This window comes from Panthera pardus, unplaced genomic scaffold (assembly GCF_024362965.1).
Source record: "Panthera pardus isolate Hobbes unplaced genomic scaffold, ASM2436296v1 HiC_scaffold_20, whole genome shotgun sequence".
Lineage (NCBI taxonomy): Eukaryota > Metazoa > Chordata > Mammalia > Carnivora > Felidae > Panthera > Panthera pardus.
Window position 1 is genome coordinate 51,031,168 of NW_026526766.1, and position 21,527 is coordinate 51,052,694.

Consider the following 21,527-nt stretch of genomic DNA (forward strand, 5'->3'; position numbering starts at 1 on the left):
TTGGAGATCCATAGAGAGAGAGACCATATGATTCCTTTAATAGATGCTTAAGAGACATTTGATGACATCCAACATTCTTTCTTCATAAAAATCTTTAATAAATGAAGATTATATAATAATTAACTAAATATGAACTTATATTTATACAGGAACACATACAGCTACATATACACTATATATATAAAATATCAAAGGTCAATACCATGTTTAGATTTAAAAGTGATATTCTAGAAGCAATGCTAATAAAATCAAGAGAACTTAAGCCTCTCTTTTATCACCAGTGATGTTTAACATTACTCTGGATATGCTAACAAATATAGCTAGACAATAGTATTATTATGATTAAATAAAATGTAATCATTTAAAGATGATATGATTATTACAACTAGAAAATCTAAAAGAATAAAATAAATTTGATTTTAACAGAACTTAGATTTTTTTTTACATTGTAAACAATGACATGTAAGAAAATTTAATGAAAACAACCCTACTTACTATGGCAATAAGACCATAAAAATTCTTGAGAATGAACTTAAGAAATGTAGACGTTGTAGAAATTATAAACTAATGAAGAACTGAATAGAGAGACATATTTTGTCCTTGGAATAGATGATTCAAAGTTGTAAAGATATCAACGTTTCCTACATTAATCTAGAAATGAGATGCTTCCTTCCCATAAAAATACCAACAAAACTAAAGAATTGATTTAGAAGACGAATACATAATAATGTACAGAAAAATCTTAAGTATAATGAAGGTTTATTAACTCTACCAAAGATAAGATCTATATTAGTAGATTACGGTACTTGTCAAACAAGAGATTGATCAATGTTTAGTCCTCAACTTAAGAGGGGACTCCAAAATAAATCCAAGTATGTATGGGAATTTAATGTGTTTAAAAATACATTTTAAAGTAGTAGGAAAATAGCTCTTAAGTAAATGTCACTAGGACAACTGGAAGCTATTTGAAACTAGTAAAGGTAGTACTTTACTTTATTCCTTATTCAAATTCCATAGTGGATCAAATGTTTAAACACAAAAATAAAAATACAAGAGTACTAGGAAAAAATGTAAGTGGATGTAACTTGGGGGTAGGAAATGCTTGGATTATGACAAAATCTTAGAGTCATAAAAACACTGATAGATTTAAATAATAAAAGTCAAAACCATCTATTAGTTTACCTTAAACAAATTGTTAATGACTTTGAAAAAATGTAGCTTAAAAATAATTAGAAGCCAATAGACTAATATCCATAATATATAAAATGCCTAAATATCAATGAGGAAAAAAGGTAAATAACTGGCAATGCTCAATATTAATAAAGTTATAAAAATAATGTATTTGTGATTAAAATACTGAAGTACGAATAAAATATTCCTCTTTTCCTTTATACTGGAGCTATGTTATTTGGCATCACCTATATCCTGGGGAGGCAAGGACAAAAAACAACAACAACAACAACAATAATGGAGAGTATACGTAAGGAATTTACACTGAAGAAAGCAAGTATGATTGACACAAGCAAGGCTTATCTCAGCTTCATGAATGGGGGTCTACCAAGTACTTTCACATACACATTCATTTAGTGCTCAGATTATTTGTACTTAAAGATGACAAGAGTAATATTTAGAAAGGAAAGAAAGATCCACAATTAGTAATGGAGAATCAAGACTTGAAAGTGCTTCCATTACTCCATTTTATTGCTAGTGCTATGACAAACATCACTGTACAGTTAAGTGCTTCTGTTTGAAGATACACTATCTTTTTGGGGTATAGGGAAGGAAGAGGTGCATATGGGAGTTGGATGGCAAAATCCAAATTTCCATCTAAAACATGACTGTAGAGCCCATTTATTACCATAACAATTTATTTACTTGTGATATTTCTTCACTTATAAAGAAAAACTCAGACTTTGGGCCAGACTACTAAGACAGTTTGTCTACTCAAACTAAAGCTCGCTCCCTTCCCTGTGGGGCCAAATTTCAATTTGTAAAGGCTATAAATCAAATATGAGCACATGCTGATCCAGATGTAAAAAAAATCCAGGAAAAAAATACGGTCTTTCCATTTCTGTATTGTTTGGTCTGTTTGGACACATACCTGTGAGTGGGTTTTTATTTATAGAGACACAGTACAGATTGTTTATTATTTTCCTGTTATGGAAGAAATGAGGCTATATTCACAATGTACCGTATTTCTGGGCATCAAAATTACCTTCTACCTGTATCAAATCCCTGTGTTTCCATAATGAAGAGAAAGTCTTTGTGTTCTAATGAATGATACTGTTCAATTTATCATCAAAGTTCATGAATTTCCATTTTGCAGCATTCCCTTTTCAAACACCTATGGACTTGCAATATGTGTTCCAACTACATTTACAGAGATAAGAATCTCATCCTAATAATGCCCTAATATTGGATTACAAGGAAGAACACAATATTGGGTTAAAATGAAAGAGTTTTTCTCAAATGAAGCAAATTGAAGAAACAAACTAACAACAGCCAACTGAACTTTTTTCATTTCTTACTTTTAGAAGTTTTAGAAATAATTTGCTTTATATTTCAATCACTAAATCCCTAAACTATTAAAATGCAGAAGTAAAAAATATCAATATATGGCAACTGCTTATTGGATTTTAATTCTCCCCTGTGAATTCCAGTCAGAAATTCTCATTATTGGTACTTTATTTATTGGTAGTTTATTTATTTGTAGATATTCTATCTGAGAGCATTAAAATTCATTAAAGATAAAAAAATATGTAAACCATTGACAGGTAATGGTTTCCAGCTTTGGGGAAACAAGTTTACCTTAATAATATAATAAATTTACTCTATGAATTCAATTTCTCTATGCTTAGATTTCCCATAAATTTAACAGCAGAGATCATAGCCAGGAATCTACAAGTAATGGAAAACAAGGTCTCTGAGAAGCCACATGCTAAATCAAAGGATCAGTCATGAAAAGTTATGCCCACAAGAGGGGTCCCTATGTTCTCAATGAAACTTTAACTTTCTTCGCACACAATCCTAAAAAGTCCTATTTCCTCACATCCACTCTTACCTCCTTCTTTTTATACAATGGTCAGAGTGGTCTTTGTAGGATAAAAATGTGATAATGCTACACCCTGCTTGACATAGAATATGCCCAATATATGTTTGTAGAAATAAAATTTTTAAAAATATGCTCTACTGAAATGGTATAATATTAAATCACATGGAGATGTATATAACTGCTTACAATTATAAGACAAAAATAGATTCTGGATTTGTGGAAATAGAGGGTATAAGGTAGTTTAGCTAGATGACTAACCACTACTGATTGGAATCTCTTATTTGTAATTATTCACTAAAAATAGAAAAAAAAAACATCTCTATTGCAACAAGTTTCTAAGAAGTTTTGGGACTTATTCCCTTTTCCTCTTATGTGCTTCTTAAATATACATTGAAGAGACAGTTTCAGACATGGTGGCTTCACAATATAGAATATTCTCCATAAACTGAGAACAGGCCAAAAGATGCTACTCCCTTTAATAGAAACCAACAGTAGTCGATATAATTCAGTGACAGCAACCACTCCCAGGTATGGTTTTTAAATATGCAGTAGCTTCGATTAGCATTGTTAAAGAATAACTACCCATCAGGCAATGTGCTAGGCATTTTAAAAATATATTCTCTCATTCAGTCACAAAATACTCACATCTATCTCATCACACAGGCATTTTAATTCCCATTTTGCGAATGAAAGTCAGAGACTCAACTGCTCTTAGTGAAAATAAGATGTCTGCCGAATCTCTGGTAAATCAAAATATCATTAGCATGATTTCCTGTGACATCATAAAGGAAATGGATTGCTAATTTGCATTGAGTCTAGGAAAATGAAAATCAGCCAGGTATAATATTAGCATTAAGCCAGTAATATCCAGAGAAGAGTCTCTGCATCAGGTAGATGATGGAGCATTCCACCTGCTAAAAATAAATAAATGAACTCTTTAATGGAACAAGATGTACCTTTAGACTGCTTGGGTACATTTTAACACTAATGATAATGATAATGCTAACTAATATTGCAACTTAGGGGCACTTTCTATGAATCTCACACTGGGCTCTGTTTATATGTGTTATCTTATTTAAGTAGTTCAACTCTTTCTTAGAAGTTATTTTTACATTTTTAGATGAAAAGACTAAAGATCAGGTAGCTTAAAATAATCTCTTAGAGGAACAGAAGTTTTGGATGAAGGCTTCTGTGATTCCAAACTCTGTGTTCTTTACTTCTAGCACATGAACTCCCTGAATAACTGTCTGAAGATATCATATCTCTGTCTTTGCATGACCATGTGCTCACCAAAACTCCTGGTTATCCATATGGCTTCCCACATACTTGACCGAGATATCATCCTAGATAATGAACACTCAAGCTCTTTGAAGGCAGTTATCCTTATTGTAGATAAATGTACTGGCCTTCTTAGTTTACTCCTCTAGAGTAAGCTTAGTGACAGATATTCAGTCCCTCAGTCTCAGAATTCTGGGAGCAAATTAAAGAATTAAATTTTTGAGGTTGAGTATCTCCAGAACAGAAAGACCACACCCATGCAAACCCCCGACACTCGGGTGTCTCTTTTTGAAAACTGGGGTTTATAATCAGTCATTTTGTCACGTTCTGCAGACAATAGAAGACCATCTGATGAAGTGCCCCATATCCAAGCCAAGTTTATCAACAAGAATTTCTTGAGAAGAGATCTTTATATTAGAAGCACAAGCCTCTGATATGCCAATGAAGAGTTCTTGGGTAAAAGAAAAGATACTCAAAGATGGTTAGATAGGGGCACCTGCGTGGCTCAGTCGAGCATCTGACTTTGGCTCAGGTCTCACAGTTCTTGAGTTCGAGCCTCACATTGGGATTGCTGCGGTCAGCACAGAGCCCACTTTGGATCCTCTGTTCCCCTCTCCCTCTCTCTCTTTCAAAAAAATAAATAAAACATTAAAAAAAGAAGGTTAGATAAAGGAGGGTTTCTTAAGGTTGTTGGGGGATTCTGGAGGCCAAGGGAAGCAGGCTTCACTTCTACTATCCATTTCCTTTCTCAGCATTCATAGGGTCTTTCCTTCCATTTGCCAGTTTCTCTCTCTCAAAATTGGATTAAAAGTACCTCAGAGCTCATCAGAGCATGTCTAATAGACAAGGCCATGGCAGCGGGCACTGAAGGACCGTTAGGTCATACACAGGAGAGGATTACCCTTGCAGTTGCTATTTTCACTTACAGCTTCTCTATATAGGTATACAGTAATTCCTGAAGAGAAGTTACACAGGGGAGGAATCCATGCAGTCAGTATTCAGCTAAGCAACTGTCCTTCACATAGTATGTGCTAAGGAAGAAGCTCATTTTGCTTCCAAAGTGTCTGTGTGTGTGTGTGTGTCTGTGTGTATAATAGAAAGGTATACAATACATAAAAAGGTCAGAGCAAGGAGAAAAGAGTATAATAAAGCAAAGCTAAATTAGAAGCTGCATGGACATGTACATGAGGACAGACTTGAATAATCAATAAATTCTCAGAGAATCCATCACTTTCATGCTTGGTTTAAGGAGATAACGGCTTCACAGATGTATCAAAATGATGGCTGAAAACATTTATTTTGCTACCTAGATTATCAATTGGCATATATAATAAAGTATTTAATTTTGTTCTATGAATTCTTTAAAAAAGTTGTCTATACAAGGTTTCTAGGCATTATAAATGAGGTAAATGCACAGAGAATTAAAATTCTGGAACTATGTTATGGCATATTTTAAAGTCAAAGTCCTCTCAGCTAAAAAAAAAAAGTAATAAATTCTTTGTTTCAAATAAGTTTTAATTGGTGTATGTGCAGATTTATTTTTTTTAGATAACTGACATATGAACCATTTTTCTGATATTAAATTTTATTAGAATAAAAAGATTACTAAAAAAATACACATGAAATTTTAAATTCCTTGATAACTTTCTGGGATTTCCAAGGAGGATTTGGAAGTCTGATCAACAAGAACCAAATGGCATGTTTCCTGCTTTACCTGATTACTTAGCTAAATAAAGACAGTAACATTTATTTCAACTATGTTTCAGGTAACTAAGAACATCTGCTATAATTGAACACAGACAGTTCCTTTGTCCTCTCTTGTAAGATAGCCTATTACCTACAGTTGTGGGGTAACTGAGATTTTTTTTTTTAACTATGAAAAGGTGACTGATATTTGTTCAAAACAGAGAGCTGACTGGAAGCTCTGAACCCAGACCCATTGAATGGGAGATGTTGGTTCATTGCTGACATCATATTATGAGTGCCTAACAACTTCCGGGGAATGTGCTGCCTTATAAAAGGGAATCTACAGCAATTGTGAAAAAAATTAATTACTCTAGGACATTAAGGTTAATAGGATCATTGTCTAATGTTCTAAGAGGCAGGGAAGATCTGCTGAACTGAGCATGTCAGGATATTAATTGCACTGATCGGAGTCTATTGGAGTCCAACAGAAATAGTGTCCACCTCGTGTGGTATCTCAAGAGAGGGCTCTGGCTTACAGTGATTTCTGTGAAGTGGCCCATTCATTAAAGGGGATGATGGTCCTGTAGACCTATCACATTAAAAAATAAAAGGAATGAGAAAAAAATTCTAGTGCTAACTTATTTGTTGCCTCACCAATGTTCAGTAATTGGACAAAATTTCATCCTAATTATCTGCTACTTTTCTGTTCCTTTATATCAGGCTCTACTCATCAATTCACATGGCTAAATTGTCCCATAAAGACAAAAATCAGTATTTGTCTTTTATTTATTTTTTATAATTTGTCTTTTCTGTTACACCTTTACTTCTACTGTTTGCTCTTCATATCTATGATTTGATACTCTACAAATGTGAATTAATTCATTCTTCCCTACCCATTCATTTACTTACCAAATATTTAATGATGGTTTCTAAAGAGGGGTACATTTTTCATATTTTGTTCATTATTGTACTTTCAGTGTCTGGCACTATCTAACAATGGTTACTGTATGAAAGAATGAATGAATGACCGAATGAACTTAGTGTCAAGCACCATACTGACTGCTGGTTTTTGGCTCCATACCCCAGTTTATTAGTCTCTTTGATACTATCCTTTGTTTCCCTTCCTAGCATTTTAGACATTCATACCCACGACCAGTATTTGATGTTATTCCATCTTCCAATTTTGATCTTTCCAGTGTTTGCAGAAGGGGACTTAAATCTGGCCTCACAGAATCTCATCCATTGCATCAATAGCTTGACCAATGTTCAGCCAAAGGTTGAAGAACATGGAAGGCAAGGTTAAGATCACAATATAAATGCATAATATTTACATAGAGAAATTTCTAATAGGCTTTCAGTTGTATAAATATATCTTTGGGCCCTAAGATTTCTCAAGGAAAGTCTATTGTTCCCTAGTCCCCCAGCACCACTTGGGGGTAAAAGAGACTTAAAGTATAGAGAAAAGGCATTTGGATGCATGATGATATGAATACCATTAAGAGCAAAAAAATGTTGGCTGGGAACTTGAATATTGTTATCCAGGTTATTTTGCCAATTAAAATACACAGCATTTAAGTGCAACTAATGATTTTTCATTGAAAGCAAGTGAAAGTACTTAAACACAAACTCATTAAAAATCATTCAGCACCAGTACCAACCAAAAGATAGTATTATCCTCATTTGCTGATGAAAAAACATGAGACAAAAATCAGGTAATCCTCCTCAAACTAGAAAGGAAGTCCATTATTACAATTTCTCACCTTCATTTATATTGCAAATCAAGCGAGAAGGATTCATGTATAATAGCAACCAGCTAGCAGAGAGTAACTTTCCAGGATGCAGAATTCAGACACCATTTATCTCCTCTCATAGGCAGATTCTGGGAGACTATTACCAAATGCTACTTTAGAACTTTTCACCTTTGGCAGTTTTCACCATTTCATTACATCTCTGTAAAAACTTGCATTTTCTATTTTATTCACTACTAACAATTCATTCCTTCCAGTTAAACTTTACCCAAAAACAGTATTCATAATTTTCCCAAAGTTTCATAAAACAGTGTTCCTCAAAATGTTTCACTATTATGTGTTAGAATGGCTATTATCAAAATGACAAAAGAGAGCAAGTGTTGGTGAGGCTCCTCAAAAATTAGAAATAGAGCTGCCATATGATTCATCAATACCACTTTTGGACAAATATTTAAAGGACAAGCAGTCAGTATCTTGCAGAGATATCTGCACCCATATATCCATTACAGCATTATTTATAACAGCCAAGATATGGAAATAACCTAAATGTCCATGGGTGGGTGAATAAAGAAACATAATATATATATTCACAGACACACACACATATACACATACACAGTGGAATATTATTCAGCTTTAAAAAAGAAACCTTGCCATTTGCAACAACATAGATGAACTTGGTAGACATTATGTTAAATGAAATAAACCAGATCTAGAAAGACAAATACTCCATGACCTCATTTATATGGGGGATTTAAAAATGTTGAACTTATAAAAGCAAAGAGTAAAATGGTGGTTGCCAGGGGCTGGGAGGGTAGGGGAAAGGAGTAAATGTTTGTCAAAGGGTACAAACTTCAAGCTACAACGTGAATAAGTTCTGGGGATCTAATGTACAACGTGGTGATTATAGTTAATAAAACTGTATTAAATAGTTGAAACTTGCTCATTGAGTTGGTCTTAAGTGTTCTTAGTATACACACACACACATGCAAAAGAAACCGTAATTATATGAAGTGATATGGTAATTAGTTTGAGAGCAATAATTTCACTCTATTTGCATATCAAAACATCACCTTGTATACCTGAAATACATATTTTTTAAAATTTTCTAAGTATGCCACAACAAAACAGCCAACCCCTCATCCTCACCTCTGCTCTTTGAATCTAATAAAGCTTCAACCTCTAAAGCTCACTTACTCAAATAACTGCTAGCTCCCTTACCTCACATCTTCTACCTTTGGCATAAAGGAAGACATCTTAAATTCCAGAAACTGGTTGAAAAATTACAGGAAAAGCCTGATTCACCTGGCTTGGGTCAGATACACAGCAGATCAACAAACTGGAGCTACTGAGGCAGAGAAATGGTGTAATACAGAAATTCTCTCAGAACCACATGGCTTTAGTCACGGAGTAAGCCTTTCCCCACTGCAGGACAGAATACTAGGGAGATCCAACAGCAGTAACAAGTCTACTACATGGCTTATTTTAATATGAAATGTAATCATTCCTTTACTATACATTGCACTCTGCATTTCAGGAAGATATTTTATATTTTTTTTCTGCATTATTTGTATCTTCTTATGTATTACTCTCTACTCTGGAGATGACTGGATGGTGGCAGTTTGGGTGGGGTTCTGGGATCCCAGCAATTGCCCATAGAAGCTATTGCTTACATGTGGCTTAGAGAGGTGCATGTTAACTAAACAAAAAATACAGGATGGCACGGTGAAGAATGACAGGGAGACTACCTTTTGGTGCATGATTCAACACCGGTGAGGATAAGGTGTCAGGAGTTGCTTGTGGAAGGCCAAGTGCTGAAACATTCTAAGTAACAGGTTTAGAGGTTTAGATTTTATTCTTTAGGCAACACAGATACATCAGAAATTTTAGAGATGGAAGTTACACTTATATTCATGTTTCAGAAAACAATTCTAGCAAAAATGTGTATGGCCAATTAGAGGGACAAGAAACCAGAGGCAAAAGATTACTTTAATAAGTTTATTATAAATATTCCACACATTTGAGAGACATTGAAAAGGAGGCATCCACATAATCTGGAGCTAACTGGTAGTTAAGAAAAGAGCAATAGTCAAAGGTAAGACAGACTTTGAGCTACAGGGGGAACATCAGGCTAAGAGGTTAAAATTAGTAGATACTTAATGTAACCTGAAATTAATGAGTTGTAAATTGAAACTCTTTCTGTCCTTTTTAAATAGACCATAAAGATATTTGAAATAATCTTTTTTTTTAAGTCATCTATACACCCAGTGGAAGGCTTGAACCTACAACCCTGAGATCAAGAGTTGCATGCTCCACCAATTGAGCCAGCCGGGTAGATATTTGAAATAATGCTATGGTTAAAATTTTTCCAAAGGACAGAAGAGTCTAAAATTCACTCAAAATAACCTTTTGAATTCAGATGGTAAGATTCGGGAGAAGTGAGTCACAAGGCCTAAAAGTAATGTGTGATGGTACCATATGTTGCTTCTCTCAATAACTTTTTTACTTGTTCTTAAAGACAAAAATAAATAAAAATAAAAATACATGTTCAAATATCCATCAACAATATCAAGAGTACAGATCATGGTGGATAGTTACTTTTCCTTTGTGGACTACAGAGTCTGCCTAATTCAATAATCATTACCACACATACCACAATCCTACAGCCCAATTTTCTGCCTAAACAAGCTCCAACTTGCCTATTTACAATTCACTGGATTTTATTAAAACTCTATTAACAATTGTTCAACTGATTTGACTTCTTGGTATAAGTAACAAAGTCCACAACAGCCTGGAATTAAGATGTGTTTGGCCCTGACTTGTAACATTGATCAAGTTGCAACCAAGGAGGTCAGCTTTCATTTGTTCAGGAAATGATTCTGCCTGTATCTTTATCTAAGCCAAAAATGTCAAATTAATCAGGAAGGAAACTTAATAAATGTTGGGAATTATTCTTTGCTTAAATTCAATAAAAAAAAAAAAAATGAAGCCCTATTTCACTAGTGGTATCATAGGTAAATGTTATTAAAAGTGACAACTGTAAAGAAATATCTGGTGCCTATCTAAATTGTTCATTTTCATTTGAACTACAGGTATATATTTTGACCTCTGCAAATGCTTTATAAACTTAGGATTCATGATATTTCATTCACATGAATGAAATTCTAGTGAATTTGTATTCACTGGATATTTACAGATCAGTGGCAATGTGTCAGGCACTATGGTAAAATATAAGATGATAATAATGAGTATATTAATAAAAAATAATTTTTCATGTTACTATTTGCCAGAAAATTCTAAGAATTTCTCATGTATTTATCATTAACTTTCCTTAAAAATGTTATGAGATTTGGAAACTTTTATTACCTCTGTTTTACAGATGAAAATACAAATGCAAAGTAATTTGCTCAATGATACATAGCTTTAAAAGTATGGAAGCTGTAATTTTGAACCAGATTAATTGTTTCTAAAGTCATTCTATGGTAAAAGATGAATAATGATGAATTACACTGGAGCATGACAAATAAATGTCTTGAGAGCACACAAAAAAATCATCTTGACATCCAGCAATCGGGAAAGCCATCAGGGAGGTAACATAGGCAAAGTGTCTGGATAGCTTTATGCCTTTGAGGTGGCTGGTCCACTCCCACATACATGGTTAGCAGGCACCATACCATCAGGATAAGTTCTTGACATCCTGTCTGTAGGTATGAGCACCAAATCTTGAGCAACTCTCTCAACTCTCCTGACCCAGTTCCATATGCCCTTTGCTCCCTGTCTCGTTAGTATATTGACAGAAGACTTTCACTCATCATATGTAATATTGCTGGCCATTTCTCCTCCACTAACAATTATGTCTTTCAACTTGAGTTTGACACCCACAGGTTCCTTGGTACAGTTTTGTCTAGAGTCATTTGGACTCCGCTACAGTGAAGCACCAACCTCATCCCTGTGCAACTCTTAGGCTGGGACAGTCTTCTTCCCAGTTAATCTCTTGGACAAGAAAGTAGACATGGAGTCCTCTTAATTTTTCATTGTTAGTTTTTCTAATTTTGACAAAGCTACTTTGAGTGCAAACCCAGATTTCTAAAATAAGAACAAGTGCAGTCATAAAGTTTACCATCTCTCTAAAGAACAATGTTTTTTTATAGTTCACTGTACAACATTTGCTCAAAACAGAAGTGAATCAATAGTATTTTATTGGTCTCTTTCATGCTAACTCTTTGTTAATGGCACACTAAATCTTGTTACTTTGTTGAACTTCATTGCAGAGACCCTATAACATGTATTGGGATATCCAGGGCCCAAAGTTTGGGGTTAAGGAGTCTGATTGTGGAGGAAGGTCAAGTACAAAAAGGATGGGAGATAATTCTTGGATCTACTTTCCACTACTCCTGGTTTTACACAAAAGATGCTTAGTTTTGTTCAAGTCATACAGTAGCCTAACCAAAAAATCTGCATTCCCAAATACATTATTACCATGCCGCTCCCCATTCATTTTCAGGTGTAGGGGAAAGCAAAGTAAATGTGATAAAATGAATGATGAAAATAAAAAAAAAAATCATTGAGCCTATAAAGCTTGTGGTTTTACCTATAATTGTTTTCCATTTCTTCCTTATCCATTTTGAACTGGCATTTTTTCCTCTAGAAAGCTGAGGAAGGCTTCTTTTCAATGACTTTAACTATTTTCCTCTCTCCATTTGCCAAATCTAAGTATACTGAAGGAATTTCATACTTAATGATTAGAATTGATCACTAAATTTGCTAGCTCTGAAAACATAATCTATTTTATATATCAAAAACTTTATTTTTCTTCACAATCCCAGCCTAATGGGAAAACAAAACGAAGAGAATAGTCTAAAAAAAAAAAATCAAAGCAATTCAATGGAACTATTATTTACCAAACACAAAACCACCAAACACATCAATAATATGCCTCTTACCCTTTAGGCATCACCTTCCAAAACATACTTATAATTTTCATGCATTTATTCATTTAACAAATGTCCCTCCCCCAAACCAACTATAAACCAAACATTGTGCTAAGTACAGAGCATATGGAGATGAAAAAGACATAGCTTTTGTCTACAAGGAGCTTCTAAACAAGAAAAAGAAACCAAGTACTCACAATATAGTGGATCCAACAAATTTGTTTTCTGGAGCCTGACTGCTTGTGTATAACTCTTGGTTTTGTTACTTACTAGCTCTCTCAACCTCAGCTTCCTCAGTGAGGAAAGAAAGATATAGAAGGGTTCTCATCCCATGTGTTTGTTGTTAAGATTAAATGAAATAAGGTGCACATGCTTCGAGCAGTAACTATCTCACAGGGATCAAGAATTAATTATTATTGTGAACAATTGCTACTTCACAATACTAAAACACTCTCACATGCACTCACAAAGGTTTAGAAGCCGTGGGGCATTCAAACACAGTGGTTCAATGGAGAGATGATTTATTTTTATTTGGTGTTAGAAGGATGCCCAGGAAGACTTTAGGGCATTTGTGGCAGACAGTAAAGAAAGAATGTGATTATAATTTATTGAGATGAGGCAGGACACAGGAGATGGATTTGTTTTTTATTTTATTTTGAGAATGGAATAAGTGTTGCTTTCCAGAACTGTAGAATTTGACACCCACCCCCCCAAATATCTAATGGGGTTTTCTCTAATCAATGGTATTAGCAATTTTTTTCTTTCTTTCTTTTTTTTTTCTTTCCCAAATTCTAAACTTGGGTTCTTCTATCTGGTGGAAAAACAAATGGGCTTTTAGATTCTATCAAGTCCTGTCTAAATTAAGAATAACTACTACTACTTCTGCTACTAGTCTGTGCTAGTTTATTTACCTACTTGGATGTGACTCTTTTGGGGTATCTACTGAACACCAAAGATGGTCAATGATTTCTAATTGATTATGGTGAGAGAAAAGTCTGGTTGTAGCTCATGCCATTATGGCTAAAGCAGAAATTGTTCAAATTGGCATCTGATGGATTTAAAAATGTCCCAGGTGACTCTAATAGAAAGTCAGGTTTGCAAACAATTAGTTTAGGCATAGTAGTCATCTCCTTCCCTATGCATTTGGAAAGTTCTTCATAGGAGTAAGGAGGTGGTTTTTCTAGCCAGTTTAAGTGATTATATGAATGGTTGGAGCCAAGACCTAAAGATTTCTGGGACTTAAATTGCACTAAAGTAAAGCAACGGGAATATACATGCTCTACACTTGGACAATATAAATAAATAAACTGTCAGTTCCATCTGCACACAGTAGGAGATGTTCTCACAAACGACATTAGAATAACCATGTGTGGTTTTGCCACCCAGTATTCCTTCAGATGTCTTATCCTTGAGACATACCTTATCCCATTTAAAAATGAACCACAAGAAAAAAAAAAGTTAGAGAGGGAGGGAGGCAAACCATAAGAGACTCTCAAAAACTGAGAATAAACTGAGGGTTGATGGGGGGTGGGAGGGAGGGGAAAGTGGGTGATGGGCATTGAGAAGGGAACCTTTGGGATGAGCACTGGGTGTTGTATACAAACCCAATTTAACAATAAATTTCATATTAAATAAATAAATAAATAAATAAATAAATAAAATTAATATATAATGCAAGATATAAAATAATGTATAAATAAATAAATAAGAACTATATATCTGCATCTATGAGTTCAATTCTTTCAAGCTTTTAACAGGCAAACAAAATACCCTGTCCAAACAAAACAAAAAAAATACAAACTTCTATGACTCATATATGCACTAACATTTTGTAATCATGTCTTAAAGGATATGAAGAGCTTTATTATTTTCCTTATTATTATTTTTTTAAGTAGTCTACATGCCCAGCATCCAGCCCAATGTAGGGCTTGAACTCACGACCCTGAGACAAAGACCTGAGCTGAGATCAAGAGTTGGAGGCTTAACCGACTGGGGCACCCAACTGCCCCCCTTATTTTTGATTTGTATATTTTGAAAATTTAACTCATTCTTCCATAGAGTTGAGGCAGCAGCACACAGAAAAAAAAAATACCAGATCAGCCATTACCCATACACTAATTTTTTTTGGCTAACATTGGAATATTCTTTAAAATAAGTAGAGTTGGTGAGAGACAGTAAAGGGCAATTTTTTTTTGTATAAAAGATTTATTTTCATTGTATTTGAAATATAGTAGTCCAGAAGCCAAAATGAAGCTTTTAGAAATTAAGACTTACTGGGGAAAAAAACCCCAGAAGAAAATATATTTAATAATAACATATAATAAGTATAGGGGTTCTAACTTATTGATTCTTTCAAAATTATTCATTATTTTATCCATTCAAAAATTATTAATCAACTGCCTATTGTGTCTAGGCACCATTCTAGATTCTGATTATAGATTGTGATAATGTAGCAATGAATAAAATAGACAATATCCCTGTCTTTATGGGGCTTGCAATTTATTAGGGGGACTGACATGAGGCAAATAAATAAATATATGTAATATATAGTTAAGGACATAGACTATACAATATGGAAGCCAGAACTGAAAGATGAAACGGCAGCTGGAAGGGAGAGTGAGGTAAAAAATGAGTTATCTGCTTTGTTTTGTTTATTTATTTACCAAGTGAGAGAAATCATAGCATGAACTTTGCTCTGGAATTCTTTCTGTCTGGATTGCTTTTTTTCCCCCGAACACAAATCTAATTTTCTTATATGCTTTGCTCAAATGTCATCTTTTCAGTGAGGCCTTTACTGATCATCTTATTTAAGATTGTGCCCCTCTCCACCTATCAGCACTCCCTATCTTATCTATATCTTCTATATTTTAATTACTGCTTTTGGTTATTATCTGCCTTAGCCCCATAACAATCCAAGCTCCATGAGGGCAAGAATTACTTTCTGTTATGTTCACTGCTGAATCCCCAGCGATTTCAACAGTTCCAGACATATACCTGGTATTAAATACATACATCTGAATGAATGTTTGAATGAATTAACAAATAAGCAGCCAGCAGAGTGTTTTAACATATAGGCGAGGCAAGGAAAGGACATCGGTTGGGGTGAACATAATGAACACTACAATGAACAATGGACAATAATAGTCTCTGCCATCAGTACCCACCTTCTAGTGACTGGAAATAAACAGACAATCCTACTCCAATGTGATGAAAGTTCTGGGTGTTCTGGAAACACAGGAATTTCCTCCTCTGCTGTGAAATGAAGACAAGCTAATTGAGATGGGGTAATAGCTAAATGAAGACTTGAATATTAGAGCTACCCAGGTGAGGAAAGGCAGAGAGAACAGCATGTGCAAAGTAACTGATGATAAGGGAGAGCTTGCTACCTTATGGGAACTGTAAATATTTGAGGGTAGCGGAAGTTTACAGGGTATTTTAGGACACCCTGAACATAAAGGACTTGATGCAGAGGACAAGCGAGAGTCACTGAAGGGTTTTACATAGGGAGTCACAAGATCATATCTGTAATGTTGGAGAGAATGATTGGAATGTGGATACTAGCAATAGTTAACTTGGCATTAGGTGATAGTGGACTCAACCTACATAGTGGCATTAAGGGTGGGAAGAAGCATAGAAAATCTGATGATAGTGCATGCCCTTCCCCAGAACAAAAGAAAAAATTTGTAGTTCAAGAAAGAAGGAATAATAAATCCATTGATGCCTTCCAGTGGTAAATAGGTTATTTGCAAAGTAAGATTAGCTCCTAGAAAAGTTCCATAGCTGAACCTTTCTATCTGTTCTCCTTTAAGTGCTCACAAGTGTGGATTGCTTCTCTAAGTATCATTGTGCATGCATGGAGCTTCAAGGCTAAACAGCAGAACTGGGGAGGGACCCTGGTTCTGTTGTGTCAACTATCTGAAGCATCAGGATGTAGAAGTATCTTTTGTAGGAGCCAGAAAAGATATCATATCAGGTGTTAGTCTAGGAAAGAAATTGTCTAGAAGGGCAGAAGACAACTTTCCGGACCTTTTTTCCTACTACCTTTATTAAGCCCTTGTTCCTTTCTTTCCCTTGGCTTCACCCAAGAGCGTTGTGTTTTGCCCTTAGCCTGAAGTAAACAGACATTGTATTCTGTTCAACCTCTGATGTTAATTCTGCCTCTTAAGTCACCCTTTCGTCTTCTTCATCTTGCTCATATATCTCACACACATACATGCATGTGCACACAGACACACACACACACAGACACATACACACATCCTACATTTTTACTCTGGAAGCTCTATCATAATGCTCGGGGTCTATTCCTAATTTTGCATCTCTGTCATGCAACACAGGTTTTACTGTCAAAAAAATGTTGGAATGAATGCAGGTGTGCTAGATATGAAATGAGAAATAGTGTTTCATATTTATAGGAACACCGACTGAAATACCTGAAGTCGAAAGAAGAAAAAAAAACAGAGTAACTGTACCAAGAGGAAGAGAGGAGATGCCAGTATGATAAGTGTGTCTTAGTCCAGTCAGTCTGCCATAACCAGATACCACAGACTGATTGACTTAACTAACAGAAGTTTATTTTCTCATAATTCTGAAGACTGAGAAGTCCAAGATCAAGATGCAGGCTTATTTGGTTCCTGGTAAGGATTCTTTTCCTTGCTCATAGTCAGCTGCCTTCTCACCTCAACGGTGAAGAAAAAGAGAGAACTCTGGTGTCTCTTCCTTTTCTTATAAGGACACAGGCCCTATCGAGTTAGGGCTCAAACTTATGACCTCATTTAACCTTTATCTCCTCCTCATAGGTCCTATTTCTAAATACAGTCACATGGGGGATAGGGCTTCAACACATGAATTTTAGGGAAACACAATTCATTCCATAGCAATATGCCTATTTAGTGAATCTCTGACAGATGTTCACAAACTCAGTGCTTTTATGTTCAAGTGTTTCCCAGCTTTTTTACATCCATTATCAGCTTTTAAAATGTCATGCATTAGGCATGTGGGCAGTGCTCTAGGGACTAGTGGTTTGTTGCACTGCAAGAGTCTGCACAATGACCTACAAAGAGGCTTGCTGTTTAAGCCAGATGACCTACATTTGAAGTCTAGTTTTGACACTCCCACTTTTGGGCAAGTAAAGTTATTTACATTCTCAGTGCTCATCTATAAGATAGAGATAATACATCCTGCCATGTTGTTGTGAAGCCTGAAGGAGTGACATGTATGGAAACATTTGAGGTACAAAAGATGTTCTACAAGTACACGGCCTTTAGACTTCATTCAATCTAGTCACTTGTCTCAGCAACCATCAAGATTTCATTTCTTATTGGTAGTGTGCTGATAACTGGCATTTACTGTGTGCCAGACAGTGTTATAAGTCACTTTAAGTTTATGTCATATCTAAATTAATCTTCACAAACATGAAGTAGCTGTTATTATTACTCTCAAGAAACAAAGTCAGCTTCTACCGACATAGAAGAACCTAGTGGCTATTGTTCAGCCTATTCAGAGACAGAAAAAAAGCTAGAATATGTAAGACAAGAAGTCCCTAAATTCTGAGAAACTACTTAAAATTTTTCTTAAGTTTCTTTATTTATTTTGAGAGAGGCAGAGAGAATGTAAGTGGGGAGGGGAAGAAAGAGAGAGAAAAAAGAGAGAGAGAGAGAGAGAGAGAGAGAGAGAGAGAGAGAGAGAGAGAGAGAGAATCCCAGGCAGGGTCCACACTGTCAGTGCAGAGCCCGGCATGGGACTCAAACCCACAAAACCATGAGATTATGACCTGAGCCAAAATCAAGTCAGATGCGCAACTGAGCCACCTAGGTGTCCCAAGAAACTACTTTTGATTTCATTGAGATTCCTAAGATTATGGAGGAAGGTGGCTGGCATTAACAACCTCTAATGACTGCCCCTACTTCTGAAAGGGGTGGTCTGTTAGTTTCCTATTTCTACTGTAACAAGAAGCAAGACCATCGTCACCACAGTAAACCAAAACCAAGCACAACCTGAAATAGGAGAGAGGGGTGGGGGCAGAGACTATGAGGAAACAAACACCAAGTCTATAAGGAAGTGAATGGAACAAACATGCAGAAAAGAGGCAGAGATTTAGGATGTCCTTCATTAACAAGCTCTTTATTCCTTATTAGATACCTTTCAAACTCCTGCTTCTCGCAACCAGAACAGTTTTAATTAGAAGCATGCTTGAGCAGGGTGGAGGCTGTACCTGAAAAATCCTCCACCTACCCTAAAACCCCATGAGAGCATGGAAAGGGGTTGTTGCAGGCGTCACAGAGGATGGGAGGCTTGGAGGGTAAAAGATAAAGAAACTACAGGCATGGACAGAAGTCCTAAAATCCAGGACTGCAGGGATTTCATACTATCCCCATATGTACTGGAGTTTCCCTACTCAATAATTTGTTGTCATGTTTCTGCTCTCCCAATTCCAGCATTGCTGTGACCAAAAAACAAACAAACAAACAAACCCAAAAACACAGCTCTGGTTCCTGTGAAGTTCTGATGGCTGAAATGCAGTGAAAACAGCATCTACACCATGGCATCAGCTGCCACTGCTATATCTGACGTTACTGAGTATTCACCAGGTACTGTGCTAAGCACTTTCCCTGCATTATCTCACAGAGTTCATACAAGAAGCCTACAAAGCAGAAAGTAGTATTATTTTCATTGTAAACATCTTAACATTGAGGTAATCTTAACCTACATGCTGAATGTTTCTGTGATGGAAATACATTAATCCTTTTAACATAAATCCATAATAAAACTAACACATTTACAGGCAGAAAAAGGAGCTTTGGAGAGAAATTTTAGGGAAGGATAGAGAAAGGAGTTCCAAGGGTTTGCAGTGATGAAAATGTATGGTCTGGCTTCAATTCATTGTCTTTAGGCATGAATTTCTTTAAATTTTTTTTTCCCCTGAAGCTTTCTTCTAGCTCCAACTCCTTTTTTTCAGTCTGACAGAAATGTCTTGCTTTTTCATCTTCTACAAATGAATGTTAAGGAAAAGAATACTGGCTGAAATACTGCCTTTTGCCTATGGCCTATAGCTCACATGCATTCATGGACTGCGGAAACAGGGGCTTGGGGCAGATGCCAACTCCTGGAGTCCAGCATATGTCATTCCAAGCTTGAAACTCTTCTCTTTGACTGTGGTTATTAGAATCAGCCTCTAGGTGCTCACCTGTTTTAAACTATTTTTTAAGTTTATTTATTTATTTATTTTGAGAGAGAGAGAGAGAGAGAGAGAGAGAGCGAGCATGAGCAGGGTAGGGGCAGAAAGAGAGGGAGACAGAAAATCCCAAGCAGGCTCCATGCTGTGAAGTGCAGGGCCCAACATGGGGCTCCAACTCATGAACTGTGAGATCATAACCTGACCCGAAAACAAGACTTGGGCACTTAACCAACTGAGCACCCCCAGGTGAAGGCTCTAATTCAGCAGAGGCAGTTTCCCCTTCAAAGATTCTCTTTGATTATAGTTTTAAAGACAGCTTAAAGATTTCAAATGTTTATTTTATATATGTAAAAATGAGACATGTTAGGATCATTGGAGTTTATCAGTGAAGGAAAGTGGGAAACCATGGAGCATCCAATAATACGCTACTGAAGTCACTGCTTCACCTGCTTCACATTGCCCACATTCTTCCTTTCCATTCTGGAAAGATGTGGAAGATCACTTTCCTTAAAATGCATTTATATCTGCTATTTTCTCTTATATGGCAGGACCATACTGTGAGGCAGAGAGCTGAACTCTAGGGGAGTGGAAAATTGGAAAGTGAGATATAACAGGAGAAAAAAATTAAAAAAATATATTCTTCTTGTTGAGGCTTTAAAAGATATCACCAACTTTCTGGCTTGTACATGGAAGCCAGGAGACCATAACATGAACAACCCATCCACTGCCAGGAAAAGAAGGTACATTTTGAAGAGAGATGCAGAGGGGATAGGACCATCTGTGAACCACCAGTCCAATCTAGAAATGCCATACAATGCAAGTACTTTGACATACAGGCCTTTTAACGACAGAATGTTTATTAGAGTGTTTCAGTTTTGGGGTGTCTGGGTGGCTCAGTCAGTAGGAGGCTGACACTTGATTTCAGCTCAGGTCATGATCTCAGGGTCATGGGATTGGTACTGACACTGGAGCCTGCTTGGGATTCTCAGTCTCTCTCTCTCTCTCTCTCTCTCTCTCTCTCTCTCTCTCTCCCTCTCTTTCTCTCTTTCAAAATAATACATAAACTTCTTAAAAAAATAATGTTTCAGTTTTACTCTGTGTATAACTAGTGAGGAAATAGTTTTCATTGATTTATTTAGTCTAGTATGTATATATTAAGAATCTCCTGTATACTGTGCCTGGTGTGTTTTATCTTGTTTAGCCACTAGTAATTTCCTTTATCTTTAGGGAGTATAAATTATTCACTTAAAGTCAGAAAATCTTAACTTCTTTATCCACCTACTTTTTCAATGGCTAAAATCCAGGGCTAGTATAAAAGTTAGCTGGTTTCTACAAACTCTGCTTAAAGATTTTACTAATCCTTTATAGTCTACCAAGCTAAGGGAAATCATATCCAAATGAAAGAAATATATAATGTAAAAAGTTGACATTTTTTTGTTTAAAATAAAGACAATAAAATAAATATTTGCTAAGGTATTGGTGTGGATGCACTAATCAAGGGCTTACCAAGGCTAACTTTTTATAGACAAACAGAACAATTAAAAAATGCATATACCATGTTTCTGTTAAGTTATTCCAAGGTCCATTTTCTTGGTAGAGGATTTGGATTAATTAGGGTGACAGCTGCTTGGTGTGAGCTACAACATTTCTAAAAT

At 35.6% G+C, this 21,527-nt stretch overlaps 1 protein-coding gene across 6 annotated transcripts in view; it reads right to left on the reverse strand.

The window, feature by feature from the left end:
• LINGO2 (leucine rich repeat and Ig domain containing 2) overlaps positions 1-21,527 on the reverse strand; it is a 1,147,525-nt gene that overhangs the window by 181,219 nt on the left and 944,779 nt on the right. The window contains exon 7 of one of the 6 annotated variants that reach the window (XM_019424192.2): positions 15,860-15,947. The exons of the other annotated variants lie outside the window; for them this stretch is intronic. The gene's annotated coding sequence lies outside the window, so the exon portion shown is untranslated. The remainder of the gene's footprint in view (positions 1-15,859; positions 15,948-21,527) is intronic. 6 annotated transcript variants of the gene reach the window in all.